Raw genomic sequence first — 22,210 nt, forward strand, 5'->3', positions numbered from 1 at the left:
TAAAGACTCATTCTTTACCAGATTTTCAATATATAATTAAAGGGCCATGTCAGTCAACTCATATTAATTTTTGTTTCAGAAATGTATTTCAAATAAATTAGATTGTAAATAAAATTATGTCAAATTAATCACATTTTTTTGTTATCTTCCCTGTGGCTGTAACATGCCCAATTACCTTTCTGTCTCTCTACACCTTTAGTGAACCCTAGTTTTCAGCTAAATGAAATAATGCCCTATCAGCACACTCTTACATTTTCTATGTCCATGCCTTTCTTAAAATTGATAAATAATATTTGTTGATATTTATGGTATACCCTGAGATGTTTTAATACATTTGTACACTGCATTGTTTTTGTTTCAGGGAAAGCATATTTGGCTCTTCAAACATTTATATTTTCTTACTTTGATTGATTCTTCTCTCAGACTTCTCCTTCCTCTGCTTTTTACATGAATTAATTGTACCTTTTTCTCAAAAGTCAGCTCATAGGCTTTTCTTCCACACAATATTCTTTAATTTATCCTCAAACTCAGAACCCCTTTGAATATCTGACTTTTGATTCAAATATTTTAAGTGGAACATATCACATTTTCTTATGTATTCAAAACTATATAGGTCTGTTTTATTCTTTTCACAGTCTGTATACTCAGTAAAGCCAATAACTATGCCTACATCATCTAATATTTGGGTTGTCTTCCATATAGGAAAAGAAGCCTTTTTAATAGTGAAACAGAATTAGATTAATTTCAAGTAAGGCTAACTTTGAACGCATCATAGTCATGAAAATGTAATCTATTGTGATAAAAATTACTCATCAGTATTGTATACAGAAATGTAAAATACAAAAACTGATCAAGGAAGCATTATTGTCCTTAAGGAACAGATTTGCAAGGTCCAGAAAAGCCATATGACCACTACTTTAGTAAATGAAGAGACATAATAATATGTTGATAGACACTTAAGTACAGTTGGAATACTTTTTTAGAGACGAGAAAGGAGACAATTTTGATTAGATGGATGTGAGGTCAGTTGAGGTTGTAGTTCATTTCATTGTGAATGACTTTTAGAACTGTACGTACAAGCTCAATATTAGAATGTGGTTCAACTCTCGAGTTCTGAATCATATCTTCTGTAGTTCACATGTAGTGGTGGGCTCTAAAATACAAGAAAATATGAAGCAATCCTCTCCTAAAGAAGTTGAGGAGGGTCATCTGTTTAAAAGAGGAAAGGACTGTAATTCTAATCAATATCTGAAAATAAAATAAATTTAAGAAACAAAAGAATCTCAAATATTCACAAGGCAAAGAAACTTAAAAAATGGGGTAAAAGCACACATTTGAAATGCAAATACTTGATTTTGATGTATGTGGTAGATAAGGTAATACAGTCAAATAGTTTGAAACTCCATATTTATAAAGTATGCATTTTTCTATTACAAGGACACATATATTGTTTCTTATTAGTTCTAAATATCCCTGAATAATCTGTATACTTGTCATTAAAAAGCAGCAATGGTAGATCATGAACGAATACATCTACTAATCTCATGGCAAATGATATTCATTAAGATATTGTCCTTGGAGTGATTAATTTTTGTGCTTTGATTTTTTATGTTAACTTTTAACTACAGATGTAAATATGGTTTAGATAAGGAATATGGTTTTGACAAATTATGTAATTCTTTTAGTTGTGCGCTCTCTCTCTCTCTCTTTCTACCAGGGATTGAACTCAGGGGGCTCACTCACTATGCCACATCCCCAGCTCTTTTTATATTTTATTTAGAGACAGGGTCTGGCAGAGTTGCTTCGGGCCTCACTAAGTTGGTGAGGCTGGCTTTGAACTCTCTATTCTCTTGCCCTAGCGTCCCTAGCCTCTGGGATTAAAAGCATGTACCACCATGCCTAGCTTTTAATTTTTTATTTTTAAATGTATAATTATGTTAATTGTTACATTCCTATTAGTACATAGTAATGTATTATAAAATTATTAATTTCATGGTGATAATTGGATAGGGAAGATTCTGAAACTAAGGTTTCTTTATAAGAAATACCTGCAGACTGGAAAAAATAAAAAATATATATAAAATTATTGCATCAGGGCTATAATAGCAAATCAGGACTATTTATTGTTATTATTTTTCACCCCAGATATTTTTCAGTAGATTATTTTTTGTATAATTCACATGTCTTCTAGGAGGCAGAAAATTTATATATTTTTCTAATGTATATGATAATTTAAGAAAATGCAACTATTATATCTCACAGAGCAACATTTTAAAGATTTCCCAAATGTAAATTTTACCTTTAATATATTTCATTTCTTAGTTACAACACTTATGCTATTACATAATCATCTCTCTCACTATCTGCTATATACTTAGCTATCTCTGTATATACTCATTTCTGTAATTAGTTTATACATTCTTCACGACTGGAATTTGAGTGCTTTTAGGGCCTGTGGGTTGTATGATGTCTAGCATATGTGTCAGTGCTGTGTACCAAGTGCTAGTTGCTCTCAGACACTAATGAATTAAATATTATGGACTATGTTTTTTAAACAGAGATGATTTAGTATAATAATTTGCTATTACTATGTAATGAATTCCCATAAGCTTTGCTGTTTAAAACAATACACATTGGTAGCTTCTACAGTAAACCTCCTTGTTTAGATTCAGAGCATATTTGTGTATTCAAAATTCTATATGTTAAAAATATGGAATTTTGTGACAAAGTTCTCTCATCAGGATACTACAAAAAGGAAATTCAGGCAACTCTGGGCGTTTTTTTTTTTTTTTTTTACCTAAGCAATATCTGTATTAAACTTAGGAAACTTTAGAAGCAATAGAGGTCTATATATTCTTTGCAGACTATTCATGGTTTTAAAGACCTGTTTCAGTAAACCTCATGGATATATCTTTGCATATATAGTTATTTAAGTGAATTATTTAATTAATTTCAGGATGTATGTATAATGGAGTTTCAAATAAACATAAAAACATATTCAAGGGGTTTCATATCAAAATGTCACAATTTCCATTCTCAGAAAAAAAAGAAAATCCAGAACCTTGACATTACCATTCAATTCAAGATGGAAAATGACACCATGGTCATTATTCTACATAGCACTAACACTCTAATTGTATTTAGAGGAAAGAAGAATAAAACAAAATTTGCCAACAATGAAAGACAGGGAGCAGAAAATTGGATGCCAGCACATACAATGAAAACAGTTTAAGACAATAGGATGTATCTTAGGTTGACTGAATCTGTTCATTCTCCCATCAACAGTGGGTATGCCTCCTTCACAGTGGTAGAAAAGCTAGAGGAAGTTTCTGTTTTGTGAACAGCATGTTGAGTAATTTCTTTGACTCTTCATGCTCTTTACTGAACATTGAGATATTTTTCCACAGAGTGAGTGGGGTGAAGAAATTACCTTATCATAGAATTGTAAAACCATGGTAAATAATGTAAAGGAGTAGTACAGATATTTCACACTGCAGACAAATCATTGGAGGACATTTTATGTAAGTTGAAGAGCATAATAATAGATGATGCTAAAAATGTGCCAAATGATACATTATTTTGGGCACATGCCACATAGCTTCACTCAGAGTATAGCCAGCATATGGAATGCTGGTGCACAGTTGTGAGTGATATTCATGCAGTGGTTGGGAGGAGAAACTTTCTTTTAAACGAGGTTCAATCTTTCAGCTCTGTTATTGAAGTGTTGTCCAGTCTATAAACTTATTTCATTGACATTAAAGTTGTTACTCCCATTTAGTTCCCTATCAGGCTCTTTTATTGATTAAATGTTCTTTTTATAAGTAGTTATACATTCATGATTAAAAAGTTATCACATATGTATTTGTTCAGATCCATTTCAAAACAATGTACTATACAAAAATAACATGTTGACATTTGTTTGTGAAATGCCAAGAAATTACAGTAAAAAGTTATTAAATCAAATAGCTTCCAGCAGGCATTTAGCAAGCTCTTTGATGATGCTTCTTTTCTTTTTCATTTCTTCATAAATGCATCTGTTTTTATGAATATAAAACTATATTTCAAATTATAGAATATACCAGTTTTCTACTAGTTGTAAACAATTCATGTGTGCACTAGCTTTTCATAATTTGGGAGTAGATGAACTTCAGGAACTCTTGAATTTAGCTCTTTACATCTGATGGGTTTCTAGGTATTCATTTCTAGGTAAGATGCTTAGTATCTTCCACAGAAAACCTCCTTGTATCAGAAATCTATTTAACTTTAGTAAGCTATAATTATTTATCCTGCTGTAGGTCCTAATTTGAGAATGTCCTCTGAAATTTGTTAAGTATTTGCTCAAATACATTTCTAATTGAATTTTTTTTTTTTTTCATTAAAAAACCCTTTATAGTCATTTCATGTCGGTCAGAAATCACAGAAATTAGGCAGAAAAAAACCCAAGGAGACAAATACAAACAGCACAGCGTTTCCCCAAAAGTTCTCTGCTCTCATGGGAGGCTGGGAAAGAGACGGGGCAGGCCTAGGACTCTACTGTGGCTGAGCTGGGCCAAGGCCAGGGCTGCTGGGCTCAGCTCTCCTCGTCCAGGGACTCCGAGTCCAGCTGCGCCCTCTCGTGCTCCTGCTCCTCGCTCCCAGGCCTGTCAAGATCGGGGCCCTCCTGTAGGCTGTTGTTGTGCAGATCTTCAGAGGAGCCATGTCTCAGGCCCTCCTCAGAGTCCTGCCCGTCCTCCTGCTCCTTGTCCTCCACATTCTCCCCCTTCTGGGACATGGCCTCACCATTCACAGGCGCTGAGAGACCGGTGCTGGGCTCCTCCTCCACCTTCTCCTTGGGGGCCTCTTCCCCAGCCAGCTTCTCCTCAGCCTTCTCTGCCTGGGCCTTCTCCTTCTCTGTTCCAGTTTTGTTCGCTTTCTGGATCGCCTCAATCTTTGGTCCCAGGACCCGTGACTTGAGCAGAGTTGTAGACTTCTGCCGCCTTCTCCATCACATCCTTGTTGGCCTTATATCGGCGAATCTTCTTCAGTGTGGCCACTACATCTGTGTTCTTCTGTAGAATCTGAGAGGTCTACCTGAAGGGTCCCTAGTTCTTCCAGTGCATTAAGACACCTCTTCACATCCGGGTTGTCAACCTTGAGGGCAAACTTGATCTCACTGTGCAGTTTCTGGAGTTTCTCCTCCACAGAAGGTTCTTTCTTCTTCTCCACCTTCCGGTCTAACTGGAACCCTTCGGACCGCTTTCGGGTTCGTTCTACCTTCATGGGCCTGGCTCTGGGCTTCTCCTCAGGCCGCCCTCTCTTCTCCTTCTGGCTGGGTTTCCTCGGGGGGTCTGTGCTTTGTGGTTGCAACTTCTTGGTCGCTTTCTTTGCCTCTCTCTCTGGGTCGGCCTCTGGCTCTGAGTCAGAGGAGGATGGGGGTCCACGGCCCGGCGGCCGCGCTTCCTGAGGGGCTCGTCCTCCGTCCTGAGCTCCTCTCCACTGCTGCCGCCACTGCCCCCACACTCAGTGTCCCCGCGCTCCGCACGCCGCCGCTCCTTCTCCTCCTTCTCCTGCTCCCGTAGCCGCCTCAGCTCCTCTTCCTGCTCACGCCTCCGCCGCGCCTCCAGCTCCCGCCGCCGCTCCTCATCCCGACGCTTCCATTCACTGATGCGGTCCACTTCGTCACTGTCGCTGTCACTGCTGGAGGAGGATGGTGGCCGCTCAGGCTTTGGTTTCCGCCCTCGGGGCTTTGGGGGAGGCTTCTCAACTGGCTTCCTGCCACGTGGAGGCTTCTTGACAGACACATCCGAGTCGGAGGAGGAGGGGGAAGAGGAGGAGGAAGACGCTGACCTCTCCAAGGCTACTGGCTCCTCCTTAGCCCCATCTGAATCTGCTTTGGATTCCGAGTCAGAGGCTGATGGCACCTTCTTTTTCTTCCGTCCTCCCAGAGGGCCCCGTCGTGGCGCTCGGACCACGGCTTTCTTCTCGGGGGTGAAGTCCTGGTCACTGGTCTTTGCTGACTCTGATGAGCTCTCCGAGTCCTCTGCAGATGGAGACACACTGGCCTCATCCAGATCGCTGGAGGCTTTTCGAGCTCGTTTTGAGACTGACATCTTCAATGCTGATGTCTTCCGTTTCAGGCCACTGTTGTCACTACTCTTATCAGAATCCGAGTCACTTTCCATCCTGTCACTGGCAGCTGTGGCAGTAACGGCTGTGACGGCCATGACTCCCTGGTCGTCCTCGTCCTCGTCTGGTTCGCTCCCACCTGCTGGGTCAGCTTCAGGGGCCTCACTGTCGGAGGAACTCACCGGCGGAGGAGCACTGTAGCTGGCGTGGGGGTTGTTCTGAATCTCCCACAGCCCCTCATTGAAGCCTTTCCTCTAGTTGGGTTTCCCCTACTTATCTTTACATTTGTCGTAGGGGAACAAGTCCTTGGGTCCCAGAAAAGCTGTTTCGTGTGTACCAAAGAAGAAGATGGGGTATTTGTTGGGTGGGGGCTTCACAGCACCATCAGCAATGTCATCAATCCGGGCCGGCCAGTGAGGGTAGCCCTTCATCTTGGCGAACACCAGGTCTCCGGGCTTGAAGGCGTGTGGCATACTGGCGGCGGGAGGCCCAGGCCACGGGAAGCAGCAGCGGCCTCTAATTGAATTTAGAGAAATAAAACAAAATTTTATTATGGGTATGGAATACTCTTAGAGCGTGAAGCTTCTGAGAACATTCTTTTCAACTTTTTAGTGTCTTATAAATTCTATCTATGAAGTGGAGTCAAAGATAAATAAAGTTGAAATGTTGATCCGTGGGCAACAATTTTGATTCAATAACTTATTATACATTAAAACATTTTACATGTCTTACTAAATTATCAAAATTATGATTGGTGGTAGCTTTTAAAATATTTAATCATAAAATCACATTTTCTCTATTCATTCAATAACTGTTCATTTCCTAATATTCATCAAGTACTTTTCTTTTCACTGGTAACTCAGGGGAAATAAAGCAAAAGAAAAAAAAACAAAAAACAAACAAAAAAAAAAAAACAGTCGCTTGCCTCATGGAAATTGCATACTAGAGAAGGAAAGGAAATAAACAATAAGTGAAGAGCATATGGAACCTATGAGATGGTGAGATTGTGCTATGGAGAAAAATAAATCAGGGCAGGAAGAAAGGTAATTGAGGCAGAGATGATAATTTTAAATAGATGACTCAGGAGGAATTCACCAAGAAGGTAAGCAAAGACTGAAAGCAGTGGAGGAAGTGAGGCTGATGTTAGTCTGTGGGGAAGAGCAACCCAGGCAGAAGAGGAGGATCAAGACCAAAAGGTGGGAGCCCTCGGTCTGTACTGCAGGAAGGGCAGCACAGAGCTTAGATGTCAGTGAGCCAGGGCTAAGTACTAGGATATGAGGTCTGAAATTTTTTTATTGGTTCTTTTTAGTTATACATGATAGTATGTTCCATTTTGAAAAAAAAAATCATACAAGCATGGAATATATCCTATTCCAATTAGGACCCCATTCTGTAGGTGGGCATGATGGTGAGATTCACTTAGGTATTTTAATATATGTACATAGGAAAATTATGTTAGATTCGTTTTTCCTGTTTTTTCTGTTCCAATCCCCCTTCCCTTCCCTTCTCTTCATTCCCCTTTGCCTAATATTCTGAAATTTTCTTCTTCCCCACTACTCCCCCCCTTATTGTGATTTAGCTTCCACATATCAGCAAAAACATTTGACCTTTGGTTTTTGGGGATTGGCTATTTCACTTAGCCTGATAAATTATTGGTGGGACTGCAAAATGAGGTCCGAAATTAACAGAGGATCTTATCATGGAAGATATACATGCCCCTGGGAAGATTTGGATAGATTCCAGAATTCATTCCAGGCTGCCTGAGCATACCAGCTGCCTTTTCCAGTAATATCTGGTCTCCTTATATTGTCTCAGATTTTTTTGTTACTTCTTCAGATATATGCTACCTTTACTCTTCTTATGTTTCTGAATATTTGATTTTGGCAGAGGGAATAAGGAGCCTACACTAATTTTTCAATTTTCCAGAACCTCAAAGTATAAAATGATAGTTTCAAAATATGATTGGAGAGGTAACTACTTCAGCCTGGGAGGAAATATTAATTTATCTATCCTATATATTTGGGTTCTGATAATTTTCAGCTTCTATAAATATTGTCAAACTATAAAAGGAAACACATGATTTTTTATATATGACAGCAGAATGCATTACAATTCTTATTACATATATGTAGCACAATTTTTTATATCTCTGGTTGTATACATAGTATATTCACACCAATTTCTGTCTTCATACCTGTACTTTGGATAATAATGATCATCACATTCCACCATCATTAATAACTCCATGCCCCTTCCCTTCTCCTCCAACCCCTCTGCCCTATCTAGATTTCTTCTATTCCTCCCATGCTCCCTCTCAGTATCCCAGCCTCCTTATATCAAATGAAATCAGCCTCCTTATATCAAAGAAAACATTTGGCATTTGGATTTTTTGGATTGGCTAACTTCACTTAGCATTATCTTCTCTAACTCCATCCATTTACCTGCAAATGCCATGATTTTATTCTCTTTTATTCCTGAGTAATATTCCATTGTGTATATTTGCCACATTTTTTATCCATTCAAAAAATTCCTTATGTTAGGTTTTAACCTTTTATGCAACTGTACATATCTATAGATTCATTGACAACCCAATTACAAAATTATTACTTTGAAGATACATTAAAACCCAGCACTTCAGGCTTTAAATCTTTGATAAATAACTTGATAAGTAATAATTATGTGATTATGACTTTTTAAAGAGGTCAGGTGCTATCTGAGAAGGATGGGGAAGCAGGTATCCCTCACTACGTGTAAGGGGAACTTGGTTACAAGAAGCCTTTCAGGGAGGGAGGCAGCACCATGGGACAACAGGTGAAGGAAAAATAAACGGGGAGAATGGAAACTTAAGGTTCCTTAAATATCAGCAGAAACTTATCTCAGACCAGATTTTAATGAATGCTAAGTCCCTCAATAGATGATGATCACTCTCAGGGGTGTTAGATCTTTAACTTCTCCTTTAATTGCTCTTTCTTTGAAACCTAAGTGTACAATAACTGGATAAAAAGCTTTAAGAAACATCAATTCGATTAAAGAAATTAAAGACCAGAATGCAGACCAAGAGAAACAGTCTGTGGTTCATTATATCCTCCTTTTATAAGACACACAGGGCAAAAATATAGGTGTAAAGCCTCAACAAAGTGTAGTCTTTTATTCCAGTAGTTTTTAAATTTTAGTATGCATTGGAATCACCTGGACAGATTGTTATGCAGAGGTTGCTATGCCCTACTCTAGTTCATAAATAATGCTGATGCCATGATTCTAGAGGCTGTTATTTTGAGAAACACTAAACCTAATTTTACTAAGTTATACCAGTAGCCTTGCATTAAACAACAACAACAACAACACAACACCAAAAAACCTCTACCTTGGAAAGTATATCCCTTAGGTTACTATATCCTCAGATGGTTAACAGCATTTCTTCACATTGGGATCCAGAATTCTTACAACTATTGGATTCTTTGTTCCACAAGTGACATGTGAATTCAGATGGCAGAAGGGAACAAACACCATTCAGCAGACACACACCTGACTCTTCAACTCTTATGTTGGAAATGGTACATAACCCACTGTTATTCATACTCCTTTAGCCAAAATGAATTACAAGAAGGCTACAAAATGTTATCATTATTAATTCCATCTCCTCATACCCGAGGTTCTAATTCAGTACATCTAGGGAGAGGTGCTTTAAAAGCTCTATTTTTGTCCAAATTATACAGCCAAGTTTCAGAACATTGGTTCTACAACTATAGTTCAACAAACATGTATTGAATGCCTGTTATGTAAAAGATAAAGATTATGTATTGGACACTGGGAAATGTCATTGATGATGAAAACTCCAACACTAACACTGTCTTTTTGGACTTATAGCCTAAAGAGGGAGGAGATAAACACAGGACCATCACACTAGGATAATTCTTTTTAAAATGGGTTGAAATTGTTGTCGGTTCTTTATCTCTCATTCACTCTTTAATCCATTTCAATCTGGCTTCTACTCACACCAGTTCCACTGAGACTGATTTTATTAAAATAATCAACATTTGCATGTTACCAAACACAGAATAAAGATACTTGTCTGTCCTCATATGGCTTATTTTCTATCAAGCTTTTCACAGAACTTTTAATTCCTATTTTTTAAAAAGGAACTCTTGAGCTGCATTGTGGCTCAGTGATTGAGAGATTGCCTAGTATGTGTGAGGTACTGGGTTTGATCCTCAGCACTACATAAAAATTAATAAATAAAGTAAAGGTATTGTGTCCACCTACAACTAAAATTTGAAGATTTTTTTTTTTTTTTTTTTTTTTTTTTTGCTTTTGGGATGCTATTCTTTCTTGCTGTTCTTAAATCTCCAACATCAATGTGGGACCTTGTACTCCATCCTTGATTGTTCCTCTTCTAAACTAAAAGAGACTTGGCTCTTGGATTTGTTTTTCTTATCCTGTTCTCTTCACTTGCATCATTTCCTACTGTGATAATAAGCCACATTGGGATTGCCATATATTGGATAGTTCTCCAATATATGCCTGGAACTCACATATCTTTCTCTTAAATTCCACATCTACATAGTTAATTGCCTACCTGACTTCTCTACTTGCACTGTGAACAGACTTCTGAAATACTAAAGGGAACTTTTTTTTTTTTTGGTACCAGGGATTTAATGAGGGACACTTAATCACTGAGCCACATGTGAAGCTCATTATATTTCTTTGAGACAGAGTCTCACTAAGTTGTTTAGGACCTCTCTAAGTTGCTGAGGCTAGATTGGAACTTGTGATCCTCCTGCCTCAGCCTCCTAAGTCACTGGGATTACAGGCATGTGCCACCATGCCTGGCCAAAAGGGAACTTCTCTGATTGCCAGTTATCATCATTTTGTAAAATGAAACCTCTATCAACTCTGATCAGGGAACTGGGAATCTCTGTATCGCTGAAGAACAGACACAATGACACAAGTCCTTAGGATTCTGGAAAGACTGTAGGGAGTAAGATATTGGATTTCAAGATTTCTCATATACAGTAACTATAGGTTATGTCAGGGACCAATTCATGACTGTAAGTTAAATGAATGTAGTTGATATTGGGCAAGAAAACTAAGAGCAAGTCATAGTATCACAGATTGGTTATTAACATTTATTCAAGATAATGGTAGGACTCAGGACAGAAATATTCTGAACTAGGTTCAATGTGATTAAATAAATTTGGTCAACTAACCAGGTTATAGTTAGAGACAATGATAAGAAGTTTAGAAGGCAGGATAGTCAAATGGCAAGGGTTTCAGAATAGATTATGTTACTCTGTAATGGAGAAGTAATGGTTTATAATTAAGGAGCAAAGAAATGTTAATTCCTTTTTTTTAATTGTAGGAAACCTGTTGTGTGGAAAAATAAATCTCTAGTTGAAAGAATTGAAGGGAGAGAAAGATCCTCTATAGAAAGTTAGGGTTTATGGAAAGGCAGGTGCCCTCTCTAATGGAATTGAAAATATTAATTCAATGTGCTTACTTGGAAATGATGGGCACAGAGTGGAAAACAAGAACATGTACATGTATATTAGGCACTCCTCACAGAAAGTAGAAGAAGAAAAAAAGAAAGAAACAGAAAACAAACAGATGGTACTTGACCAAAGAGGCATACATCATTTTGGACAGTAACCAAACATACTAGAAGTGAGTCATGATTCGATTAGCTTCCCTGAAAATCTCATTGGAATCTTACAAGGTTTCTTACATTGTTTTACTAAGCTACAAGTAGAATCTTGGCATAAATTACTGAATTTTTTTAAAACGAGTTTCTTAATTTTTATTAAAAATGTGATCATACAAAGATACAACCTCTTAGGTCAGGTTTCCTGAAGCTTTGGGTGAGTTCTTTAAAAAAGTAGAAGATATAAAGAGAGTAATTTTTAAAATACAGGTAACATCTTCAGAAGTATGTTGATCTTTCAATTTTGCGACTATGATTTGATGTAAAATGTGAATGCTATCTGCAAACACCAAAATGGATAAATGAGATCAATTTAACAAATACCTTTCTTTATAACAACAAAGCAAAATTTTAACAATATATCTTGTCAATTTATTTTATGTGTTTTTTTAAAGGAAGAAAAAAGCTTGTTTACTTTTTTTTTTTTTACAGTAAAACAGTATTCCTACTGGACATATTTTAACACCGTACATATTTTTCAAGTATTCGATAAAAGACCACAATGTTTTCTCTGTCTCCTCTTCTAATATGGCCCACAAGTCATGTAAATTATAAACTTTTCCCCATGTGTTTTTTTTTCTTTTACTTCCAAAGAGAGAAACTATATACCATGCATTTTGTGAAACTGTGTTAGGAAATGACACAATATGAAGGCATTCCACGGTCTCTCTCTCTCTCTCTCTCTCTCTCTCTCTCTCTCTCTCTCTCTCTCTCTCTCTCTCTCTTCCCAACCCCCTTTATTGCATGTAATTCTCAAAGCAGAATCCTTTGTCTCAAAAATAGACTAAGCATTTAAAGTAGAATCAGTTTACTGTGATAAAGTCAACAGGTTTTTGAATCCATAAAGTTCTAGACTTAAGTTCTATCTCCTTTATTTTCTAAAAATGTGGTCAGGTCTTACTTTTCTGATTGTACTCTCCACATCTGTAAAAGGAGGATGATGAATTTTAAAGTCTAAAAATATCATTGCTCATTTCTTTTTTCTTTTTTCTAAAGAGAGAGAGAGAGAGAGAGAGAGAATTTTTAATATTTATTTTTGAGTTTTCGGTGGACACAACATCTTTATTTTATTTTTATGTGGTGCTGAGGATCCAACCCAGCACCCCGCACATGCCAGGCGAAAGCTTTATCACTTGAGCCACATCCCCAGCCCCTCATTGCTCATTTCTTAAGAATAAAAATTATGAAACAACAACAACAAAAAAACAAACAAACAAACAAAAACAAAAACACAGCTTTAGCCGTGTTTGCAATCTGTTTTTGTCTAGGAGATTACTAAAATTATACTTAAACCTGATTTTTTCCTAAGTATTTGATTTACACATAGTTAGGCTGAGATTACGCTACACATTGTTTTAATCAGTGTTCTCATCTCTGTGACCAAAAGACCTGACAAGAACAGTTTCAGAAGAGGAAAAGTTTACTTGGGGCTTAAAGTTTCAGAAGTCTCAGTCTGTAGATGGCCAGTTCCTTTGCTTTGGACCTAAGAGGCAGAACAACATGGCAGAAGGGTGTGGTAAAGGAATGCAGCTCTGGACATGGCAACAGGACACACAGAGAAAGTTTCACTCGGCAATGTCAGAATATATACCCAAAGAGTCATCCCCAAAAGCTCATGTGTAAGACAATGCAAGAAAGTTTAGAAGTGAAATGATTGGGCTAGGAGAGCCTTAACCTAATCAGTTCAGTAATCCTTTGAGAGGGATTAACTTGGAGGTAACTGTAGGCAGATAGGTTGTGGCTGGAGGAGGGTCATTGAGGGTATCTCATATGTAAACCATAGCACACATCTTGAAAGATGAGAGAATAAAATTCATTTTATAATCTCTTGCAGCTAATAAATATTCCCAATTCCCATATTTCTAAGGAAGCTCATGTCCTATTTGTGATTGTTGATACTACAGTTATAGTAGAACACCTCTTTTATCACTTCTCATGAAGTATTTTGTAGAACAAACCCCTAGCAATACGTGTATGCTGCTCCCTAATATAATTCTTTATTCAGTATATGGAACAGTTAGCACATAATAGAATAATACGGTGTGAAAAAAGCTTTAGCAGACATCTAATAAGATTTTCAGTTTTGCTTGATAATGTGCTCATGAAATAATGAGGAAGAAAATTTCAAATGATTGCAATTAAAGAAACCATAGGTTTGTGATTTATATCAGCAAGGTACCTTTTCCCTGTTTGAAATTTTCCTCATGAGGTATTGGTTTTCTTTAGAAATGAAATCGTATGGTGTGTGTGTGTTTCACTACTAGGGACTGAACTCAGGCATGCTCTATCACTGAGATCTGACTCTAGTCCTGTGCATTTTTTATTTTGAGACAGAAACTTGCTAAATTGCCCCAGTTGGTCTCAAATTTGCTGCACTCCTTCTGTCTCTGGAGTCATTGGGTTACAAAAGTGTACAACCATGCCCAATTTACAGAAGATTTAAAGTGCTTAATTTCAAGCAATTTATAAATTAAGTCAATTCTGATAGATAAAGTTCAGATAGATACCATAGAAAAAGTTATATTTGATATTAGACATGAAATTACATATGTTGAAGACAAGCTAAACTTCATTATTTGCATGTTCAGTGTGTTTGAGTCTTCTAGGAGCTTAGCATTCACACTACATTTTTATAAAGGCATATCTTTTTTTAAATATTTATTTTTTTTAGTGGTAGTTGTACACAATACCTTTACTTGTTTGTTTGTTTGTTTATTTGTGTTGTGCTGAGGATCAAATTCAGGGGCTTGAACATGCTAGGCAAATACTCTAAAACTGAGCCACAACCCCTCCCCTAATATACAGGTATATCGTTGATATACAACTTCACCTTTAGTGATATATATCAGTTGTCATACATTTTTTTAATGAAAGTTTCAGGTGGTATTAAAAAATATATAGTAAATCATTACAGGAGGGAAATGTTACATCTGTTCTTGTTCTAAAAATATCTGCAGCTCTTCTTGGTGAACATACGTTTCAAGTATCTACCTTATTGCTTTATTTTTTAATGCAGCCTATCAATTTGAGAAGAGTTTGAATGGTGCAGTTTTTAAAGTGTCTATTCTCAGACCACTTCTTTTTGTTCTTGCCATAGCATTTAAGTTTGCACTGCTGGGATGTTGCTTCAATTAGGTATGTGATGTAGTGAAAGGGACTGCAGCAGAGAATGCAAAGCTCTGGATTTCTTCACAAATTCAGTAGAAAAAAGAATTTAAAAGAATGAAATCATAAGAGAAAAATCTAGATTATCTAGATCCTCTAATAAATAACAAATTATTATCTGGTCCTCTAATAAATAACAAATTATTCTTATTTAAAGAAATGATCTTTGAATTGTTTACTCACCAACTAACATCACAATACACAAGCTGTTCTGAGAGGGTCTATGGTTACACATGAAATGAGGATTCTAAAGATGAGCCTCCTTTTATGTTCCATGTGGAGGACTCGACTAATCTGTTTCTTAAGCAGCGTGCATTTCCTTTTCTCCAGAGATTTCTGGAAATTTTTTCGCATAGTCAGATATTTCAGGTGACAGTATTATCAGTTTTAATGTGGCTTGGGGTACTAGATAATTATGCAGGAATTCCAAATGAAATGTGATTTCAGTGTTATTGGGCAGTAGGGCTGAGGAAAAGGCCTATTTTGAATGAAATCACTTTATGAATTTGATGTAGTTCATGGTGTAAGGAAATGTCGCATTAAAACATAAATCTCCTCCCTTAAAACTTTTAGTGACAGTCATTGAAAATTTTGCTTATTGGTCCAAGGTGTGCCTTTCTTATTTTATGAGAATTTATTTTAATATATTGAGGAAAACTGATGATTTAAAGGTGTCTGCTATACTAAAAATGTTAGTTTCTGATTTGCGCCAAATATAAATTACTTAAAATATACTTACAATATACCTTCAAGTACTTATACATAATCATTTTAGATATCTATGTGGAATTTTCCTCCTATCTGTTAGGTTTTTTTTTTCTACACTATATCATCATAATTCCCTTGGTGATCTTGGCAAAATCCTCTTTGAACTTGATTATCTATCATTAAAACATAAATGATGCTTGCCTGTAAATTAGATAATTATGGTGGGTGGAGTGGGAGTTAATATTTTAATGTACTTTGAACTCTGAGAACAAAGTGCTAAGTAATCATGAGACTTTGGGAGATAATGAACCTGTTAGTTTCTGTACCTGGTCATATTTGAATATTATGGACCTAAGTAAATAATTAAAGACCTTAAATACATAAAGTCCATGACTATGGCATTGTTACTGTGTCAAGATCATTAGTCACCAAAGGTGAATAAAAAGAACTCCTGAAAAAATAAAAGGATATGTCTGAATCCAGCACTGAAGGATACATCACAAATGTGTGTGTGCATGTATTTATAACAATATCATATATATATATATATATATATATATATATAATTAGAATTGATAAAATGATTTTGAAATAAATACAAAAATTTCTCATTTAACCTGATGTTTAGAAATTTGTTTCAGTTAATGTTCTTTTTATATATTAGATAACAATTATACAGAGATTTAAACATAAAATCTGAGGCAGAATATGTAAGTATTTTGGCTAAATTACTGACTAATATTGTAGTCTAGTGTAACTTAAGTCATTGTGGTACCTGTTACATCTAAAAAACAAAACAAAACAAAACAACAACAATGACAACAACAAACAGATTTAAAATAAAACTAGTTTTTATTAAAAAAATTTAGAAACCTTTTATAAATTCATCCTATCTAATAAAAATTTATCTAATGATAAATCAACAAAGAGATTTAATCCTGTTTATAATTTTAATTCACAAAAGTTTTATAATAATCATGAAACTAAAAATAAACATATCATTTAATTGTAGGAAATTTGTTTAAAAGGATATAATGCCTATTTTAAGCTCATAGATTTTAGGAAGTTTACTTAGAAACTGAGAACTGTAAACTTTACTGCAGTTCTTATTAGCATAGGCCTTGAGAAGGTTACTAACGTTATTTTTCCCTCAGGGTTATCACCACTCAGTACAGTGTTTATTAGTACTAATAAATATTAATTGCAATTGTTAGTATTTTATTTATTTATTTATTTTTTTATTATTATTTATTTATTTATTTTATTTTATTTTTTTTTATTGTTGGTCGTTCAAAACATTACATAGTTCCTCATACATCATATTTCACAGTTTGATTCAAATGAGTTATGAACTCCCAATTTTATCCTGTATACAGATTGCTGTATCACATCAGTTACCCTTCCATTGATTGACATATTGCCTTTCTAGTGTCTGATGTATTCTGCTGTCTGTCCTATTCTCTACTATCCCCCCTCCCCTCCCCTCCCCTCCCCTCCCCTTTTCTCTCTCTACCCCTTCTACTGTAAATCACTTCTTCCATTTGAATTATCTTGTCTTACCCCTCCTTTCCTCTTATATGTCATTTTGTATAACCCTGAGGATCGCCTTCCATTTCCATGCGATTCCCCTTCTCGTTTCCTTTCCCTCCCACCTCTCAACCCTGTTAATGAAAATCTTCGTCTCAAGCTCTTCGTCCCTACCCTGTCCTTGTTTCCTCCCCTTATATCAGAGGAGTCATTTGGTTTTTGTTTTTTAAAGATTGACTAGCTTCACTTAGCATAATCTGCTCTAATGCCATCCATTTCCCTCCAAATTCTATGATTTTGTCATTTTTAAATGCAGAGTAATACTCCATTGTGTATAAATGCCACATTTTTTTAATCCATTCATCTATTGAAGGGCATCTAGGCTGATTCCACAATCTTGCTATCGTGAATTGTGCTGCTATGAACATCGATGTAGCAGTGTCCCTGTAGCATGCTCTTATTAGGTCTTTAGGGAATAGACCGAGAAGGGGAATAGCTGGGTCAAATGGTGGTTCCATTCCCAGCTTTCCAAGAAATCTCCATACTGCTTTCCAAATTGGCTGCACCAATTTGCAGTCCCACCAGCAATGAACAAGAGTGCCCTTTTCCCCACATCCTCTCCAGCACTTATTGTTGTTTGACTTCCTAATGGCTGCCAATCTTACTGGAGTGAGATGGTATCTTAGGGTAGTTTTGATTTGCATTTCTCTGACTGCTAGCGATGGTGAGCATTTTTTCATGTACTTATTGATTGATTGTATGTCCTCTTCTGAGAAGTGTCTGTTCAGGTCCTTTGCCCATTTATTGATTGGGTTACTTGTTGTCTTATTGTCTAATTTTTTGAGTTCTTTATATATTCTGGTTATTAGGGCTCTATCTGAAGTGTGTGGAGTAAAGATTTGTTCCCAGGATGTAGGCTCCCTGTTTATCTCTCTTATTGTTTCTTTTGCTGAGAAAAAACTTTTTAGTTTGAGTAAGTCCCATTTGTTGATTCTAGTTGTTAACTCTTGCGCTATGGGTGTCCTATTGAGGAATTTGGAGCCTGCTCCCACAGTATGTAGATCATAACCAACTTTTTCTTCTATCAGATGCCGTGTCTCTGATTTAATATCAAGCTCCTTGATCCATTTTGAGTTAACTTTTGTGCAAGGCGAGAGATAGGGATTCAGATTCATTTTGATGCAAATGGATTTCCAGTTTTCCCAGCACCATTTGTTGAAGATGCTATCCTTCCTCCATTGCATGCTTTTAGCCCCTTTATCAAATATAAGATAGTTGTAGTTTTGTGGATTGGTTACTGTGTCCTCTATTCTGTACCATTGGTCCATCCGCCTGTTTTGGTACCAGTACCATGCTGTTTTCGTTACTATTGCTCTGTAGTATAGTTTGAAGTCTGGTATCGCTATACCGCCTGATTCACACTTCCTGCTTAGTATTGTTTTTGCTATTCTGGGTCTTTTATTATTCCATATGAATTTCATGATTCTTTTATCTATTTCTACAAGAAATGCAGCTGGGATTTTGATTGGCATTGCATTGAACTTATAGAGAACTTTTGGTAATATCGCCATTTTGATGATGTTGGATCTGCCTATCCATGAGCAGGGTATATTTTTCCATCTTCTAAGGTCTTCTTCTATGTCTTTCTTTAGGGTTTTGTAATTTTCATTGTATAAATCTTTCACCTCTTTTGTTAGGTTGATTCCCAAGTATTTTATTTTTTTGGGGGATATTGTGAATGGAGTAGTTGTCCTCATTTCCGTTTCAGAGGATTTGTCGCTGATATACAGGAATGCCTTTGATTTATGCGTGTTGATCTTATATCCTGCCACTTTGCTGAATTCATTTATTAGCTCTAATAGCTTCTCTGTAGACCCTTTTGGGTCTGCTAGGTATAGAATCATATCATCTGCAAATAGTGATAATTTAAGTTCTTCTTTTCCAATTTTTATCCCTTTAATTTCTTTCGTCTGTCTAATTGCTCTGGCCAGTGTTTCGAGGACTATGTTGAACAGAAGTGGTGAGAGAGGGCATCCCTGTCTTGTACCAGATCTTAGAGGGAATGCCTTCAATTTTTCTCCATTCAGAATGATGCTGGCCTGTGGCTTATCATATATTGCTTTTACAATGTTGAGGTATGATCCTGTTATCCCTAATTTTTCTAGAGTTTTGAACATAAAGGGATGCTGTACTTTGTCGAATGCTTTTTCTGCGTCTATCGAGACTATCATATGGTTCTTATTTTTAAGTCTATTGATGTGGTGGATAACATTTATTGATTTCCGTATATTGAACCAGCCTTGCATCCCATGGATGAATCCTACTTGATCATGGTGTATAATTTTTTTGATATGTATTTGAATCCGGTTCGCCAGAATTTTATTGAGGATTTTTGCGTCAAGGTTCATTAGAGATATTGGTCTGTAGTTTTCTTTCTTTGAAGTGTCTTTGTCTGGTTTCGGAATCAGGGTGATGTTGGCCTCGTAGAATGAATTTGGAAGTTCTCCCTCTTTTTCTATTTCCTGAAATAGCTTGAAAAGTATTGGTGTTAGTTCCTCTTTAAAGGTTTTGTAAAACTCTGCTGTATACCCATCCGGTCCTGGGCTTTTCTTAGTTGGTAGTCTTTTGATGGTTTCTTCTATTTCTTCTATTGTTATTGGTCTGTTTAGGTTGTCTATATCCTCCTGGTTCAATCTGGGCAGATCGTAAGACTTAAGGAATTTATCTATGCCTTCACTATCTTCTATTTTATTGGAGTATAAGGCTTCAAAATAGTCTCTGATTATCTTCTATATTTCTGAAGTGTCTGTTGTGATATTGCCTTTTTCATCCCGTATGCTAGTAATCTGGGTTCTCTCTCTTCTTCTCTTCGTTAGCATGGCTAAGGGTCTGTCAATTTTATTTATTTTTTCAAAGAACCAGCTTTTAGTTTTGTCAATTTTTTCAATTGTTTCTTTTGTTTCAATTTCATTAATTTCAGCTCTGATTTTGATTATTTCTTGCCTTCTACTTCTTTTGCTGTTGTTTTGCTCCTCTTTTTCTAGGATTTTGAGATGAAGTATGAGATCATTTATTTGTTGGTTTTTTCTTTTTTTGAGGAATGAACTCCAAGCAATGAATTTTCCTCTTAGGACTGCTTTCAATGTGTCCCATAGATTCCGATATGTTGTGTCCGTGTTTTCATTTAACTCTAGGAATTTTTTAATTTCCTCCTTGATGTCTTCAATAACCCATATGTCATTCAGCAACCTGTTGTTCATTCTCCAAGTGATGCTTGATTTTTCCTTTCTTCTTTTATCATTGATTTTCAGTTTCATTCCATTATGATCAGATAAGATGCATGGTATTATCTCTACCCCTTTATATTGTCTAAGAGTTGCCCTGTGACATAATATATGGTCTATTTTTGAGAAGGTTCCATGTGCTGCTGAAAAAAAAGTGTAACTACTTGATGTTGGGTGGTAAAGTCTATATATGTCAATTAAGTCTAGGTTATTAATTGTGTTGTTGAGTTCTATAGTTTCCTTGTTTAACTTTTGTTTGGAAGATCTGTCCAGTGGTGAGAGAGGTGTGTTGAAGTCTCCCATGATGATTGTATGGTGGTCTATCAGACTCTTGAACTTGAGAAGAGTTTGCTTGATGAACACCGCTGCACCATTATTTGGGGCATATATATTTATGATTGTTATGTCTTGTTGGTTTATGGTTCCCTTGAGCAGTATGAAGTGTCCTTCTTTATCCCTTTTGATTAGCTTTGGCTTGAAATCTATTTTATTAGATATGAGTATGGACACGCCTGCTTGTTTCCGCTGTCCATATGAGTGGTATGATTTTTCCCAACCTTTCACCTTCAGTCTATGGATATCTTTTTCTATCAGATGTGTCTCCTGTAGACAGCATATTGTTGGGTCTTGTTTTGTGATCCATTCTACTAGCCTGTGTCTCTTAATTGGTGAGTTTAAGCCATTGACATTTAGGGTTATTATTGAGATATGGTTTGTACTTCTATCCATATTTGTTTGTTGATGTTACTAACCCTGATTTGTTCTCCTCTTTGACTACTTTCCCCCCTTTACTGTCCTACCTCCCATTGTTGGTTTTCAATGTTATTTTCCATTTCCTCTTCCTGCAATGTTTTGCCAAGGATTTTTTGAAGAGATGGTTTTCTAGCTGCGAATTCTTTTAACTTTTGTTTATCATGGAAGGTTTTAATTTCATCTTCTAACCTGAAGCTTAATTTTGCCGGATACACGATTCTTGGTTGGAACCCATTTTCTTTCAGTGTTTGAAATATGTTATTCCAGGATCTTCTAGCTTTCAGAGTCTGTGTTGAGAGATCAGCTGTTATCCTGATTGGTTTACCCCTAAATGTAATCTGCTTCCTTTCCCTAGTAGCTTTTAAAATTCTTTCCTTATTCTGTATGTTGGACATCTTCACTATAATGTGTCTAGGTGTGGATCTCTTATGGTTTTGTACATTCGGCGTCCTGTAGGCTTCTAGGATTTGGGATTCTGTCTCATTCTTCAAGTCTGGGAAGTTTTCTCGTATTATTTCATTGAATAGGCTGTGTATTCCTCTGGTGTGGAGCTCTGTGCCTTCCTGTATCCCCATGACTCTTAGATTTGGTCTTTTGATATTGTCCCATATTTCTTGGATGTTCTGTTCATGGTTTCTTAGCAGACTTGCTGAGCTGTCTATGTTCTTTTCCAGTTGAAATACTTTGTCTTCATTGTCTGATGTTCTCTCTTCTAAGTGATCTACTCTGCTGGTAGTATTCTCAATTGAGTTTTTAAGTTGGTTTATTTTTTCCTGCATTTCTAGTATTTCTATTTGTTTGTTTTTTATTTCCTCTATCTCCCTGTGAAATTGATCTTTTACTTCCTGGATTTGTTTGTCAATGTGATCTTTCATTATCTGATTTTGCTGTCTCATGTCTTCCTTGAGACTCCAGATCATCTGAAGCATGTATATCCTGATCTCTCTATCTGACATTCCATCTGTTGCAC

General features: G+C 36.3%; 1 pseudogene; it reads right to left on the reverse strand.

Moving 5' to 3' along the window:
* Positions 1-4,389: 4,389 nt before the first annotated feature.
* LOC144252681 (hepatoma-derived growth factor-related protein 2 pseudogene) lies at positions 4,390-6,613 on the reverse strand (annotated as a pseudogene).
* Positions 6,614-22,210: the final 15,597 nt, after the last annotated feature.

This window comes from Urocitellus parryii, unplaced genomic scaffold (genome assembly GCF_045843805.1).
Source record: "Urocitellus parryii isolate mUroPar1 unplaced genomic scaffold, mUroPar1.hap1 Scaffold_491, whole genome shotgun sequence".
Taxonomy (NCBI): Eukaryota; Metazoa; Chordata; class Mammalia; order Rodentia; family Sciuridae; genus Urocitellus; species Urocitellus parryii.